The sequence below is a fragment of the Protopterus annectens genome, chromosome 14.part0, assembly GCF_019279795.1.
Source record: "Protopterus annectens isolate FY-2018-M chromosome 14.part0, PAN1.0, whole genome shotgun sequence".
Taxonomy (NCBI): Eukaryota; Metazoa; Chordata; order Ceratodontiformes; family Protopteridae; genus Protopterus; species Protopterus annectens.
The window spans coordinates 713533038-713550178 of record NC_056748.1 but is presented as its reverse complement, the minus strand read 5'-3'; the positions used below and the strand labels follow the sequence as shown (position 1 = coordinate 713550178).

The 17141-nt window shown below is 39.7% G+C and overlaps 1 protein-coding gene across 8 annotated transcripts in view; it reads right to left on the bottom strand.

Annotated features, from left to right (window-relative positions):
* The window catches only part of LOC122789190 (coiled-coil domain-containing protein 50-like), a 1862880-nt gene that overhangs the window by 1113798 nt on the left and 731941 nt on the right, over window positions 1-17141 (bottom strand). The gene's annotated exons all lie outside the window — the stretch shown is intronic.

The following is a 17141-nucleotide window of genomic DNA, read 5'->3' as shown; positions in this document are numbered from 1 at the left end:
GCCATTAACTAAAACATAAACAACTAGCTAAGATGATAAGTACTTTGTATACTGTGATAAAGAAATATGTATCCTGTCTAACTCTATGTCATTATACTGCCTACCGTCCTTGCTAATATGTTATTAATGTTACATTTGTAGTAATCTCAGAAATAGTAATGGCAGTCTTGTACTTGTATGTAAATAGCCTATGTTTTTGTTAAGTTCTTTCAGCTCATTTACTGTACCTAATTATCAATGTAACTCTGTTGGAGCTTTTCTCACCGGGCCTCCGCTGAAAAAGGACATGTATCCAGTCGAACCATCCCGGTTAACAAATGTAAAATAAAAATAAATAAATAAATAAATAAAAATAACCCTCCTCTCAGGTAACAAATAAGAATATGTAAACTGTCTTTTGGCTTTTCTCTGTTAGGGGTCGCCACAGAAGAACTCTGGTCTGCTAATGATTGGCAATGAATTTTTACAGTGTTGAGTTGCCATCCTGACAACCAACCTTCAAATAAGGCACACCCACACACCTACCTACAAACAATAATACATACACTTAACAAAAATACCAGAGACAAGAGCTTAAAAGTGACAAAAGTTTTACTTAAACAAAACTAGACACAACAGCATAAAAGTAAATAACCTTTACATAAACAATAAAGTAACAGTGCAGCTACAGGTTAAATAGGTAGAGGAATGAAAATGTACACATGAAAGAAAAATAACATTTAGTTAAACACACACAAATATTTAAAGAAAAAAAATATCTAAGCTAGTTATATACATCTATCTGTACCTTAAAGAATGTGGAAGTCCACACTCTAGCTTCTTCCTTCCTCATTCCCTCCCTCCTCTATGGTGCCCCACTTCTTACTAATATTCAGTGCTCCTTAAAAAAACAGCTCACCTCTTGCTATAACAAAATAGCTAGATTCGCTACCACCCATAAGTCTTCCACTCACCACTGTCTCTCCCTCCATAAACTAAAATGGTTAGAACTTCCCAACTATCTTGCTTATACTCAACTAACTCTAGCCCACAACCTTATTCTAAACCCCTCCAACTGTCCCTCCCTATCCTCTGCCTTTAAAATGCACCATCCAAATAGAGTTCTAAGGTCTAATAATCAAAATCTTCTAGAGGTCCACAAACCAAATCATCCCCAGGCAAAACCTCCTTTCCTTCTGTCTTGCTCGCCTCTGGAATTCCCTACCTCCAAACATCCGCACTACCTCTAACCACTCCACCTTCAAGAAATCACTTTTCTTACACCTAGAATCTCAATGGGAATGCTCTTGTACCCACCCACATAACCAACTCTACCTTTCCTGTACTAACATTCTACTCTATTCATCTACTATGCTCATTCATTAAAATGCTTTTATGTTTTGCTTTTATTCCTTCGTTGCATGTACCAAGATTGTCACTGACAAATGTTAAGTACATTTATGTTTTTGCTTATGTTTTTGCTTATGTTCTCTTATAGTATGTACCTATATATTTACTGTCAATGTTTTTGTAAATTGATTTTCTTTTTTGGAGCTTTTCTCCCCAGGACTCCATTGAAAACGGGTTCTTAAATGGCCCAATGGACTATCCTGGTAAACCAACTGCAATAAATAAATAAATAAATAAATAAATATGGTACAAGTTCCTAGAGGTTAACAGACAGAAACTACAGATAGCAAAATGTACAGGGGAGTGTTCACCTCAATATCTTCCAAGCAGAAACAAGACTGAAAGACATTTCAGGTCATCTTTCTTGCACTCTAGTAACCATGACATCTTTTCATTTTGCCTAATATCACATCATCATGTTATTACTTAGTTGCTTTGCTTTCTCTCAAGAAAAATAACTAAACTAGTTTTGTCACCTGTAAGGGACAAGGGTTTAAATAAGCCACCCCGGAGACAACTGACAGCACCAATACACAGGGAGTCAACATACATGTTTTAACTGTTTGCACTATCGCATCTGTGTTCTTTTCAGTTATAGGAAGTGATCTGCAATTACATTTGTGTGCCCTGCAGGAGATGCAAGATGTTATATCTTCAAACAGATGCATGTTTTTCCTTCTATTTTGTTTACAACACAGGTCATCACAAAGTTATACACATTTTGTAGACGAAATGTGTTACTAGTAGGAAATGAGAAAGAGAGAAGAAAAAATATAAAACATTTTTAAATCAGCTTTTTTTAGCCTGGCATCAAACCCTGGCTCAACACAGCATATTAGTGAATTCCGCTGAAACTCATCCAAGAGTATATTATTTTGTAGCATGAGTACTTCTTTACTATCAAATAAATTGACTATACTTAATGGAATCACAGCTCTTTATTTAATGCAGTTTTCTGCTGAAAAAAAGAAAAAAGTTTGCTAGTGTTTTATATCAAAATGAGTTTCACCTCCAAGAAGTGCTGCAAAGAATAGCCACCATCAGTGTGTGGGGTTTATCAGACAAAGAGACAAAATTATGAGTCTGCTTTGTAAAATGTTAGTGGATACTTTTAAATTTCACCTTGTGCTAGTCATTATTCAAATAATCCATACTTTAACTTTACGCCTCTCCATCACCAACAATAGTAGTGAAGCAATATTGGCCTTGAACAGTGTCTGTAGACCAACTTAGCATCACCTTGTGGCATACAAAGAAAAAATAAATAAAAAAGAAACTGATTTACCCATACATAAAATCAAACTGTTATTTGAAATCACTTAAAATAAGTTTACCTTGTCTATATCTGACAATTAGTTTTCACTGACATGACTTTCTACAAATCTCTAATTTTATTTCAATGGCAGTCTCCTCTTAGGAAGTGACTCAAAATGTGAAAGGTTTTCTTTTTCATGTCACATAAAATGACTCCCATCCAGTCACAGTTTTCCAGTGTGTTAGGTGTACAGAATTCATTCAAGTTGCTCAGCTCATAATACTTGTGAAAGTAAACTGTAACAGCAAAACAATGCCTCTTGAGCAAAGGAGTTAAACTGCAAAGTAACAATGTTACAGTTGCTGTGAATTTAGAAGCTGTAACAATTTTTCACTCAGAATGCCAAAATATTTCTAGTAATTTCACTTTAGCAAAGTAGCAGCTAAGCTTTTATGTTGGATATGATGAAATATCCAATGTCTTGCTTTACTAGGCAGCAAATTAATACCACTTGTAAGCAATGGGCTGAAAAGAAAAACTTGATAAAGTCAAGAAAAACTACATTGCCAGCCAGTAATTTACCCTAGCATTAAATATCATAACAATTTTATACAAATAATTAAAAATAGGTATTATTATAATATTCAACAAAACAACTAAAGTATTTACAAAGACATCCACTACAATCAGATCAATTAATTAAACTAAAATACTGTGCTATTGAAATTAGAATTTTTTTAACAAATTTTGTAAATTATCCCATACAATAAAATGTGATGTTTTTCTAGTTGTTCTCATTCTAATTGTGCTTATTTCCATATGACACATTATATTCATAACATTTTTAAATTCATTGAACGAAGATACCCTAGCATTTTTGAATGCAGCAAAGGACATCTATCTTAAATTTGCACTGCACTGGCCAACTGCCTCAACCCTTTGCATTTCACTAATTGTATATCTCTTACCACCATTGCTGTATTTTAACTCCATCCCAAGTCAGGATTTAGCACTGACTAATATATGTTGCACAATAACAATTTATTTAATTAATTTACAGCTTTATTTTCACTTTACCAGTACCTCACACTTCATCAAGCTTGGGCTGCTGTACGTATAGAAATCTAAAATTTTCTTAAAATAACAGATTTCACAAGTTTTGTTAAAAATACATACTGAGTTCTCACTTTGTGTTTCATTCAATCTCACATTACATTCACTGGGCACTGCATCAAAAACATTTGCTTACTGGCTACAATGATTAAAATGAAAACTTTTCTCATTTATCAATGGTTCAAATTCAAAACGTCCCTTTAATAGTGCACAGACTTATTTGTAGCTTTAATTCTTTTGGTTCACCTCACAGTTAAAGGTTGCACATTCGATTCTCAGTTAGAGCGTCTTCTATGTGTCAACATGCGTTAATGGACGTTCCTTCGTTGAAGGTTGTGCGTTAGGCCCGGCACGCCAGCACATAAAAATCTACTGCCAATCATTAGCGGACCGGAGTTCTGCTGTGGCGACCCCTAACCGGGAAAAGCCCGAAAGACACAACCAAACATGTAGCACACTGTAATGTAGCCATATATGGAAGCATCCCCTGCACGGAAAAATCATCAGAAACATGATTCATAATGGAAAACTGTGAATTTCTGACAACAGCTACAAAGCTGGCTTATATTTATCAGTTCTTCCTAACTGCTCATGTTTGTTTCAGCGTGAATAATTTTAATAGCCGCCTTCTAATTTTTAGCACCCTAATTGCCGGCTATGTCCCTACTGACAAAAAAGTAACAAGTAATTTTTATTCACTCTGGTATACCAGCACAGTTTAGAAGCACTACGTTTCGGCATTTCCCGGTTAGGGGTCGCCACTGCGGAACTCCGGTCCGCTAATGATTGGCAGTAGATTTTCACAAACGCCGAGGTGCCAGTTCAAACTTCAATGAAGGCACGCCCATTTACGCATGTCTTTCGAACACCCACCCAACCACAGGGAGGACATGCAGACTCCACACAGAAGGTACTCCCCGCACTCCAGCCGAGAATCGAACGGGAGAACTTCTTGCTGTGAGGCAACAACACTACCGCTGCACCATCGCAGATAGTACTTAGAAATACTACAATAATAAAGGAAAATCATGGGGCTATAGTCAGAAAATGATCTAATGCTAAGAAACACTAAGTCTGAGATTAGAAAGAATGTGAGCAACTATACATCAAGGTAGGACAGACTCAGGCAATTCACATTTGTGACAATAAAAATGCCCTTTACAAGTATATCTGATTACAGGTCATAACAGGAAAGGCTAATTATCGATAACTCTGCAGTTACAGTTTCTAGTATCCTTGCAAATATATTTTGTAATAAATTCTATAAAAACTCTGAGGGGTCATCTGTTCAACCTATTAAGTTAGAAAACAAAGATGCACGACCATTAAGTACAAAGGATAATGTTTGCAGAGTAATTAAGTGCAAAAGATCAAATACAGTGGCTACTAAGTCAGATAACAGTGTTGTTGGTTCCTTGTCTAACATAATTGCTTCAATACACCCTTTTGACTGGGAATATTCCAAACCAGAAGGAAGACACAGTGGCTCCAGTACCAAAGGGTGATAATATTAGCTTGTTTGAGAATCATTACCTTATTAGTTTAACAGGATTAACAAGGAAAAGTTTTGAAATATCTATTCTCCAGTAACTACTTCAGTCATTCAAACGTCTTGCTGACATCAAATAACATGCTTCTTCTCAACAAACAAGACAGAAACTCACAGAACCAAAAACTGTTGAAGAAGCGAACTGAAACACGATGAGAGCAGGCTTATAAAATAACAAATTTAATTAATCCAAATACAAGTTAGCGCTTTCGGCGAAACTAGTGTATCGCCTTCTTCAGACAAACCCTTCTTCTCAAGCCATTTATGTCTCTGAGACTTATTATATTTCTACCTAAACTGTATTGACAGCCTGGAAATTATGACTTCCTGTTGATTTGGTTTACTACTTTCAGCCAAGGCATTTGACTTTGTCCAGTACTCCAATTTTGCAAGCCATGCTGTCATATAAAGTCTTAGATGTTATCATGGGCTGTAAACTAGCTACAAAAAAGCAGGTGTGGGATCAGCATGTGGACAAATTGTGCAAGGAGAAGATTGTCTTCATCAGGGCTCCTCAGTAATCTGTCTTAGGATGTTTCCTATTTATTTCATGTCATTTATTTATTTATTTAACATTTGTTAACCGGGAAAGTCCGACTTGGAACAAAGCCAATTTTCAGCGGAGGCCGGGGCAGAAAGGCTCCAGATGCATGTCTTTGCAATGTGGGAGGAAACCAGAGCACCCGGAAAAAAACACACGAATGCAGGGTGGACATGCAGACTCCGCAGAGAAGGCACCCCAGCCGAGAATCGAACCAGAGAACATCTTGCTGTGAGGTGACAATACTACTGCTGCACCAGTGCGCCATCCATGTCATCCTTTCCTAAAAGTCAAGTTGCCTAGGATAATAAATTTGCTGATGATAGTAACGTAAGAACAAGAGTTAGAAACATTTCTGAGTAAGAAAGCCTACAAACCTATTTGGTTGAAGTTTATTTTCAGTTCACTAAGATCAAGGTCTATTTTAATACAACTAAATACAGAGTTTTCCATTTAGGTACTGGAAATTTGAATGTCTTCAAGCAAGACGTATTGCCAGAGTCAGATGCAGTTAAAACCCTGCATGTTCTAACCGGGAAACATTGCAGTTTGAAGCTAATGTTCTTACTGTTATGAAAAAATGCTATGTTACAATATGGACCATTTGCAGTAGGAATGATAAAACTCGGATCACATTCTGTAAGATATTAATTAGGCCATGTATTAAATGCTGTGGGTCGGTTTGCTTTTTTCACTTGTCAATAAGAAAACCAGTGAAGATCCAAAACATGTTTATTATACAGCCTAGGTAAGGACGAATTGGTGCTTTAAATCTGAACTCATTTAATTGCAGAATATTAACAAAAGACATGATTAATACACTCTTTAGCTGAGACATAAATCAGGTATCATCTGCTTGGGCTGGTGTTATCCCAGGTGAATGCAAAAGATCCCACAGTACCTAAATCAAAAAAAAAAAAAAAAAAAAGAGTAGGTGGGTGAAGTTCCCTAATGTCCTGGTCAAACTTCCATCCACGCCAGTATGAATACCACCTTGGGTATTCCCTGAAAAGAGGACATTGTCCTAATGGGGCTAATCCAGTTAACAAATTGCAAATAAAATAAGTAAATAAAAAAAGTATTTTAAATACGAATTGGTGGAATCAACAGTGGGGCGAATACTTAGGTCTCATCATCTGGTAATCAGAACAAGAAAACAGCTCCCTTATCAATATAGCCCCATTTCATTCAAAGTACAACAAAAATCCAGGTTGTTCTATACAGCTGGCAAAATGAGCAATTCTCTCAACTACAGTAACATTTTCATCACTGTTTCCATCTGTAAGGTCCAGTTGACTTGGGGATACACTGCATGAATTGTCATATATTGGATATAAACATAGTCTAATGAGGTTTTGAGTTTCAGCACCCAAGGAAGTGACTACAATATGAATATGGAGTATCCTCTCTCCCCCTCTGGTAACTCTGAAACTAACTTGTATCTTTTGGGAGAGGGCTAACCAGCTCCCAGCATGCGAGAATGTCCATCTACTTCATACAGAGCTTGATATACCACTTTCTCAATATGAAATCCAACAGATACCTACACAGAAGCCCACACAGTAAACAGACCATGTCTGAAATGGAGCAGACAATGCTCAGATCCATCAGACTGACCAACTCCTGTGCTTTCATTCAAAACGTGTCCGTCTGTGTTACAAATGGCTGACTCAGCTTTGTACCACATTCTAAATTTGTGCATAACCCTAGCATTTGCTATTGTTAATTTAAAGAGTAAAAAGCCTAACCTACAGAGAACAAAATATAATGCTACTTGCCAATGTTAAATTAGGGAGAAGTCAGGCAAACTTCTGTTTTCTGTTTTTTTCTCTATGCAAAATTGAGGACAATTTAGTATTTCCTCTGGTTCACTTGTTTCAAAAAGTTTACCTGTTGGTTATGTTCTACTGCTGCAGAAGGATGCTGGTGTAATCAGTGTCCCTAAATGTAGTAAGGCAATAACTGCAGCTGACCACAGGCCTTTCAGCCTGCCACCTTAGGAAAAATCTTTGAAAGGGTTATCATGGGAAAAATATTAGAGAGGGGCAAGTTGTGGTGGGACATCAACATAGGGTTACCACCTGTCCCACTTTGCGAGGGACAGTCCCTCTTTGAGCAGTTGTGTCCTGCAAAAAAATTGTAAAAATGGCCTATTGTCCTGAGATTTTAGGGCAAAATTATTTCGTATATTTATGTAATAGTTTCATAAAGCAGTTATTCTGTATCTGAAACACCTAAATGTTACCAGAAACAGAATAAGCAACTAAAATGCTACAAGAATAAGCTTTTATTTAGGCAAAAAAGTGAAGTTCATTCTTTTGTACTGGTTGTGGGTATGTTTTGGCCTGCAAAATCTGATGTTTGTACCACAATCGTCCCACTTTGGGCATCTGAAAAGGTGGCGACCCTACATCAACATGAAATCAAATCTGAAAGACTGCACCTGACAAATGCATTGAATTTCTATACTGATTCAGTTGAAGTATTAGAGTACGGGCAGTGATATATATATATATATATATATATATATATACTTGGCTGTATCCGCAGCATTTGATAATACCAGCATAAATCAGCTCTGAGCCATTTCTTATTTGCAGTGATGATGGACAGGTTGACAGACGAGATCAGACAGGAGTCCCCATGGACTATGATGTTTGCAGATGACATTGTGATATGTAGTGAGAGTAGGGAACCAGTTGAGGAGACCCTAGAGAGGTGGAGATATGCTCTAGAGAGGACAGGAATGAAGGTCAGCAGGACTAAGACAGAATATATGTGTGTGAATGACAGGGAGGATAGAAGAATTGTGAGGAAGCAGGGAGTAGAGTTGGTGAAGGTGAATGAGTTTAAATATTTGGGATAAACAGTTCAGAGTAATGGTGAGTGTGGACGAGAGGTGAAGAAGAGAGTACAGGCAGGATGGAGTGGGTGGAGAAGAGTGTCAGTAGTGATTTGTGACAGACGAGTACCAGTAAGAGTGAAAAGGAGGGTCTACAAGAGGGTAGTGGGACCAGCTATGTTATATGGGTTGGAGAAGGTGGCATTAACAAAAAGGCAGGAGTCAGAGCTGGAAGTGGCAGAGTTAAAGATGTTAAGATTTGCACTGGGTGTGACTAGGATGGGCAGGAATAGGAATCAGTATATTAGAGGGTCAGGTTAGATGGTCTGGAGACAAAGTCAGAGAGGTGAGATTGCGTTGGTTTGGACATGTGCTAAGGAGGGATGCTCAGTATATTGAGAACAGGATGCTAAGGATGAAGCTGCCAGGTAAGAGGAAAAGAGGAAGGCCTAAGATAAGTTTTATGGCTGTGGTGAGAGAAGACATGCAGGTGGTTGGTGTGACAGAGCAAGATGCAGAGGACAGGAAGAAATGGAAACAGATGATCTGTCATGGCGACTGGTCTTTTCAGGCTTGCTAGTTGTTGCTGAAGCACCTGCCAAGGGGAGAAAACGCTGAGAGAAGAAAATGAGCCACTTTTGTGATTTTAAGTATTTTCTTCTGATTTTTTGTTTTACTGCTTTGCTGCCTATCTTTTGGCATTTTCTGGCTTGCTAAAGTTTATATCTGTAACAGTAACAGTACTTGGAACACATCTAGAGCCTGTTTACTGCATTTCCTGTGTTGCACTTAATTTAAAATCGTTTTTCTCTCTAAAAACTGCATTTTACCTGATTTTGGCCTAGCACTCAAGTGTGGGGTCATTTATTGCACTGTTGTGATTATTTTGCTGCTTGTGTATCTCTGCTACCTTTAAACTACAACAAAAAGAAAAAAAAATCTTGCTTTTTTCCACTTTCTGAAAGTTAAGAAAGTTCAGTTACAGATTTGCTGTTCTGAACTGTTTGGAAGTTTCTAGAAGGCCAGTGCTTGCTTGGGCTAAAAGGAAGTCTCTGTGTTCACCAGTGGGAGTGGTTAACACTGCACAGCCTGCCTGTCCCTGGAGGAGTGGTTACTACCTAGAAGCTGTAGTTTTATTGGCCATTTTGGGTCAATTCTAAACTCCTTGATCTCTCTCTCTTAAAACCTTACAACTCTCTTTTTGCGTGGTTTTGCGCACTGAGCAGCGTCGGGCAGCGCCGCCTAAACAGGTTTAACCTATTCCAGGCTCCACAAAGTCTGCTCTTCACTTTTGCCCTTAGAACTGTTCAAACTCTCAAAGTAATCACTCTATTATATTTCTAAAGCCCTGCACTTGCTCAGCTCTTATAAGGAAACACTAACTAAAGCACTACACCCTCCTTGACTTCTCATAAGTATTAGACTCCCAATTGGTCCTTCCTGATCAAGTGAAAAATCAGTTCCCTTCCCTAATCTGATCAGTAAAAAAACAGTTCCCTATACTAATCTGGTATGTCCAACGGTCAGTTTCAAGGTTACTCTCCAGTCTAGCTGGTAAATCTGTGAATTTTGAGGCAATGTTACAATTGCCTTATGTACACAGATAACCCTCTCCTCCTTCCAACAAACTCTAATACATGTGAGCGATGCAGTTACACAGCCAAACTGGAGGCAGAGCTCTCTCAACCCAAGACTGGCACAGTCAGTCAGGAGGAAAAGGTAACCACCCACACCACAAATCCAGTCTCACACAGACCTATTGCATCTGCATACCCAGCACATAAACACACAAAAACATACTCGGAGGCTCTAAATAAAAATCTGCCTAAACAGCAAAGACCTCCTAAACAGATATCCAAGCAACAGCCACTCCTCAACAATACCCACAAATCACATATCTCACAAAATCAGTGTGCCTCACAGTCACAGCCCTTAAGGCCAAACAACACACCAAATACACTTGTTATAGGGGACTCTATTGTCCGGCACACTGACGTCCCGCTCACCAGACTGAACAAGGAGAAGGTCACTGTAAGCTGCCTGTTGGGTGCCAGGATCCGCCACATAACGCAAGCACTCAGGTCACTCCAAAGCAAGTACAAGTATGACTCCGTCATTGTCCATGCTGGTGTGAATGACCTGAGAAGTACCTCCCTGGACTACATGAAAAGAGACATAGAGGAGCTCTCTGACCATGTAGCCCAGGCTGGTATGACCCTGACCTTGAGTAGCATCTTGCCCTCACCAAGAATGATGCCACAGTATAAAGACAAAATGATCAGTTTCAACAATTGGCTAAAGTATTGGTGTCATTCAAAGGGGATTCAGTGTCTGTCAGCCTGGGATGACATGCTCGACAAGCCACGTTGCTTCGCTAGGGACGGTTTTCACCTGTCACCCTAGGCTTTCGTATACTGGCAAAGGCTCTTGCCACCCCCATAGTGCCTTTTTTAGGCAAGGCTCAAAGGACAAACCCACCTCCATAGACAACCCAAGGATAAAAAAACTAAAGGTAATGCTACTCAATGCCAGAAGTCTAAACCACAAGATACATGCACTCGAGGCTCTCCTCAGTATGGAGAAAATTGATGTCTGTGCAGTAACAGAAACCTGGTTCAATGCTCCTGAGAGCACCCCAGCACTACCAGGTTATAACTCATACCATGTGTTTCGGCCCCAAAACTCGGACCGAAGCACAAAAGGACGGGGAGTATCTATACTCATCAAAGATACCTACACCACCAGGTTAGTGGCACTGCACGAAGCATCAGAAACCATCCATGTGCAACTAACAGCGGGCAAAACTGCCTTTCAATTTATAGCCTGCTACAGAACACTCTCCCTATTACAGGAACCCCACTTGGCATTCCTAAGAAAACTGCAGAATATGAAGGTCTCTCCAAACACTATGTTATTGGGTGACTTCAACTACCCAAACATTGACTGGGAAAACTACTCAAGCCCAAACACCCTCGCCCAATGGTTCCTTGAATTTATAAACTCTAATGCAATGGAACAACTGGTCACCACTCCCACAAGAGGGAGCAACATATTGGACCTGGTCATCACCAACATGGGGACTCTATGTTCCACACCAGAGGTAAACCCCTCATTGGTAAGATCAGACCATAAACAAATTTCCCTGGACATCCATATCCCGTCCCCACCCCCAGCCAAGGAAATCACTGTAAAGAATTACTCAAAAGCCAACTTTGCACTTCGCAAGACCGAGGTGGAATCCTTCAAAGACCCTGGGCCAGAGGATAATACAGCCCAATCCGCAGAATCCTTTACAAATGCATTCTATGAGCACTTGCAGGAATGCATGGATCGTGTTATCCCAAATAAAACCAAGACTCACTCCTCCAAAAACAGGAGACCGGTCTGGTGGACCCCGGCCAAAAATAAGCTATACAACAGAAGGAGGAAGCTACTACATGACAGAGCAAAATCCCAAAAAGGGAAGGCATCTCTGATCAGTATTAGCAAAAAACTTCAATCCCTCATAAAATCATCAAAGGCCAGCTTTGAAAGAAAAATTGCCCTAGACACTAAAGATAATCACAAGGCCTTCTTTAGTTATGTCAGGAACATGGTGAAACTCCCAGATATGCTCTGAATTGTTGCATAACGGTACAAAATATACCAAACCTACAGACATAGCCAACATCCTGGCAGACAGATTCAGCGCAAACTCCCCCCCTTCCCCCCCAAAGGAGCAAATGCCTATCCCAACTGAATGTAACCTCCCTGACATCACAGATGCACAGGTGAAAGCTGCCCTCTCGAAAGCAAAAAACACAGCATCTATGGGACCAGACGGTGTCCCAGGCTGTGTCTTACACTAGCTCCAAGAAGAACTGAACCCTCACATTAAGTCACTGTTCAAACTTAGCCTTACTACAGGATATGTACCCAAAGAATGGCGTACAGCTGCAGTGGTCCCACTCCACAAAGGTGGTGCCACAACGGACCCCGGAAACTATTGCCCCATAAGCCTGACTAGTCTGGTCTGTAAAGCTATGGAGCGTATTATCATGGAACTCATAAACAAAGACATTGGGAGCCTCCAGACACCGGACCCTACCCAATTTGGCTTTGTTAAGGGCAGATCTTGCCTCTTAAACCTAGTTGATTTCTTTGAAACAGCTACCAAAGCCATAGATGAAGGCAAGGTAGTCCACACAGCCTACCTGGACCTCGCAAAAGCCTTTGACACAATACCCCACTCAGGCATCATAAATAAGCTTACCAGCTTAAATATCAACCCCTATATCACAAGATGGGTTGCAAACTGGCTCAGAGATAGAACCCACATGGTCAGAATCGCAGGTGCCATGTCCGAATCCAAACCAGTTACAAGTGGCGTCCCACAGGGCTCAGTTCTGGGACCTCTCTTGTTCAGTATATACTTCTCTGAGGTTCAGGCTAACACGGGGGGATTACGGCTGACAAAGTTCGCAGATGACTGCAAACTGGGGGCCATAATAGAATCTCCAGTTGACACAAGCATCCTCCAAAAGGGTCTCACAGAGATGGATGCTTGGTGCCAGAGCCACGGCCTCAAGCTAAATGCTAAAAAGTGCATAGTCATCCCCTTTGGGAAAAACAAAGTGCCCACAAATTACCACATAGGTGTTAATCCATTAAGTACGGAAGGAGTAATTAGAGATTTGGGGACCAATGTAGATAGTAATCTCTCCTTTGATAATCACGTTGCCAAAGTGGTTAGAAAGACCTTCTATATAGCCCACCTTATCACGAAAGGGTTCGCATCTAGATCAAGAGAGGTCATTGTGCCCCTCTACTCATCACTCATCAGGCCCATAACTGAATACAATGCCCCTTTTGGGATGTACCTTACCCGACACCTGCAGCAACTGGAGAGACCCCAAAAGTACCTCACCAAGAGGATCATGGGCTACAAACAGATGTCCTATGCAGCTCGACTAAAGAAACTCCAGCTCTACTCAGTTGCTTACCGCCTACTCAGAGGCGATCTATGCCTGACGTACAAAGCCATGTCAAACCCAGAATTAATGGACATGCTCCACCTCAAAAAATCCAAGTCCCTTAGAGCTACACACTCCAGGGACCTAAACCTCAGCACAAAAATAAATAGGACATGCTGGAGGGACAGATTAATTTCCCAGAGGCTCCCCTCACTCTGGAATAGAATCCCAATTCATGTTAGACATAGCCCCTCGCTGACCCTCTTCAAGCGAAATTTGGACGCGTGGATGGGAAATCGCAAATTCACCCCTGGGATCTCTACTGTGTCCCTGCTAGTCAGAGGCACAGTAAACTTATCTTAAAAGGGTACCTTCTGTGACTACTTTACAGAGGCACAGTAGGCTAATCTAATAGGGAGGCGGAAGCCAAATACACTCTGGCTAGGCTTATAAATGCCCTAGGGCAGATAGCCTAGTATCTACCTATGAACCTAACAGGAACAGCTGAAAGAAAAAGAAGAAGAAGAAGAAAGCCAGTCTCAAGGAGATGGAAAATAATAATCTTTAAAGGGTGCATAATTAACTGGACTAAAAATTACCTGGTCTATAAATTGGCTTTATAATAGGAAATGCCAGGAAAAAAAATACAGATGCCTTTTCTGAGTGGGTTATCATTAACAGAGGTTTGCTGCAACACTCAATGTTGTATACCCTCCTGTTCAATGTATGTATGTCAGCTTTGCTAATCAGAAAGGGAATCTGGATAAATCAGTTCATGGATGATTCAAAATATGTACTACTTTAACAACTATTACACAGTAAACAAAATGCAACATTATCTGGACTCATTTTTTGTGGGTAAAGGTGAATTTAGCCATGTTCAATGACTATACTTTGGAAGGGAGTAACAAAATATTTGTATGCTATGTATAATTAGTTATTGCCAAATCAAGAGCTACTGAGTGACTGGGGTAATGACTGATTGCTCACTTATCTCTGATGGTAATGTTACTATCAAAAACTAATAGCAATATCCAAACCTTAAATGTAGGAAATCTAAAACATCAGTGCAGCAGTTTTAAACACAGAGCTCTTGTAGAAAATTGCTACTGTAAGAAGATGCTGCAATATTATGATGTCTTTCAGATCACAATCAACAGGAAAAAGGAAGTGTTGCTGTGAATATAAGACCAGTTTAGTAAATACTGAAGCTCTGCATTTACATATAACTTAAGTCAACTTAGAAGGCTAGAACAGAGAGAGAGAAGCAACAGATAGAAACCTAGTAGGGATGAGAAACATTATTCTGACAGGTGAAAAAGGCCATGGCTCTTCTCGATTGGCTGTAGAATGGTTAAGAGAGATTTGGATATGGTGTTCAACACTTAACTCACATGACTTCAATACTAGGAACAACTCTATGGCAATAATTTCAAATGGAGAAAATAATATGATAACTAGAAGCTCCCTGTGTAGGGTCAGAGGACTGTGGAATAAACTTCCATTAAAAATTAATAAAGCCGCTAATGTTACAATGCTCAAAGGACGTCTAGATGGGTAGGCAGGCATTAGACCCTGTGACCCATGGTTTAATAGCACCAGGGTCCTTGCAAACCTCATAAGGCTATGGGCTGGTGTATCCTAATATGGATCCACTTTGTAAATTCAAAATACTGAAATCTTGAATTCCAGTATTTTGAACTTACAAAGCCGCATACTCACATTTCCGAAACTGGCAGAAGGGCCAAATTCAAAATACCGAAGCACGGATATTTTGAATTTCTGCTTCCAGTGGTGCGGTATTTGGATGTTTTGGTAAGTTTGTGCGTGCAAGTATGTTGGTTAGGGGTTTAGTGTGTGTTGTGACTGTTATGTGTGTGTTTGAGGGACTGTAAGATGTGTGTGTGTGAGTTTCATTTGTGATTGTGTTTGTGTGATCTTGGAGTGGCTTAAAGTGTATGATGTTCTGTAAAAATCACAAAGTTACAATTTAAAGGAACATCAATAATTCTAATAAGGCAGTTCTACGCATATATATTTCTCTGGAGGGTCCTAAGCATTGCATTATATAAATGAGCTATTCCATCGCATATTGTCGATGCGTTAAAAGATGCACAGGTTTCCAGACTGTGTCACACAGACTGGGTGACTGACTGACTGCCTACTAACCTGGGGTCGGATATGAGCTCAACAATTAGTTAGAGTAGGCACAAATAGGAGTCCAGCAGCCACAGGTCTGCTACCTTCTTTTCACAGACTTGTTGGGCAATGGATGGCTAAAATGCAGGCAGCTATGAAAAGCTGTGTGTGTCAGCAGGACTGCTCAGTTTATGCAGCTGCGGGTACATAGAGATAATCATGTGATCTTTCCACCTTCCGCAGTACTGCTGCATCCTTGACTGTGGACTCCTAATGGAAGTTTCTCTGTGACTGTATGATGACAGCCCCAAGGTCTACCTTGGAAAAGGTACTGCCATAGGGAAATGACAGTCTGGAGACCTTGTCTTCTAAACTCAGGAAAAGAGATATTATCTGTAGATCTACTTTGTGGTGGGGAGAGTGCTAACAGGTATAATGCAAATTCATAAGGTAAGTCAACTCTACACAGATAGAACATTCACAGAGAACCATAACTGACAAGCAAAAATATAAAATGAGGAATCCAGAAAATCTGATTAAAAAGTGAAGGTATCTGTTTTTTTGTATTCTTACACTTTTTTTACCATAACTTGTTAATCCTGTTACCTTGGTCCTTGCACTGTATGTTTGGAAATGCAGAATCAGTTTGTAGAAAGGACCACTTACCAAGACAATCTGCTCAAAATGGGAAGGAATAGCCAGGGAATTGTTATGGCTAGGCTTGTATAGGCCCTAGGGTCACTAGTCTAGTACCAAACTATGAACCTATAATATAATGAATAAGCAGCAATTCCCTTCTAGTTTATGTTCTATTATACTTTTTATATCTCAGCAACAATTGTACCTTAGCAGTAAATGCTTTAGGATTATATCCTTTTCCCACACTAAATCTAATAAATTAGCATGTTTTGGTGTTTTTCACTTACTCAGAAGAAATCTTCAGGTAGTGACTTGACTGTTAGCACTGGGTGTTAACAGTTTAGTAGATTCCATTCCAAACAAAATATTCAGTTCAGTGATTTTTAGGTTTCCACCATGCCTCATATATTTACCTGCGATGAACTGTACAGCCTAAACTAGTTCTCAACCTATCAAAATGTGTCAGTTGAAGACGGCCTCCATGTTGAATGCTAGACAATACAAGAATAATCAGATAAGGTTATTATGAGATGGCAGAAGTATCAGGTGACCGTGTAAACAAATGACACACATACCACCTGTGGTGTTTCTAGCCACGATAATGACATTAATGTAGAAGATACTGGAGACAAATGCAGCTTGTGTGCATCTGCAAGAAGGCAAACTTATTTGTGGGTTTCTGAAAAAAAAATGTATGCACAGCAAATTCTTAACTGAAGATT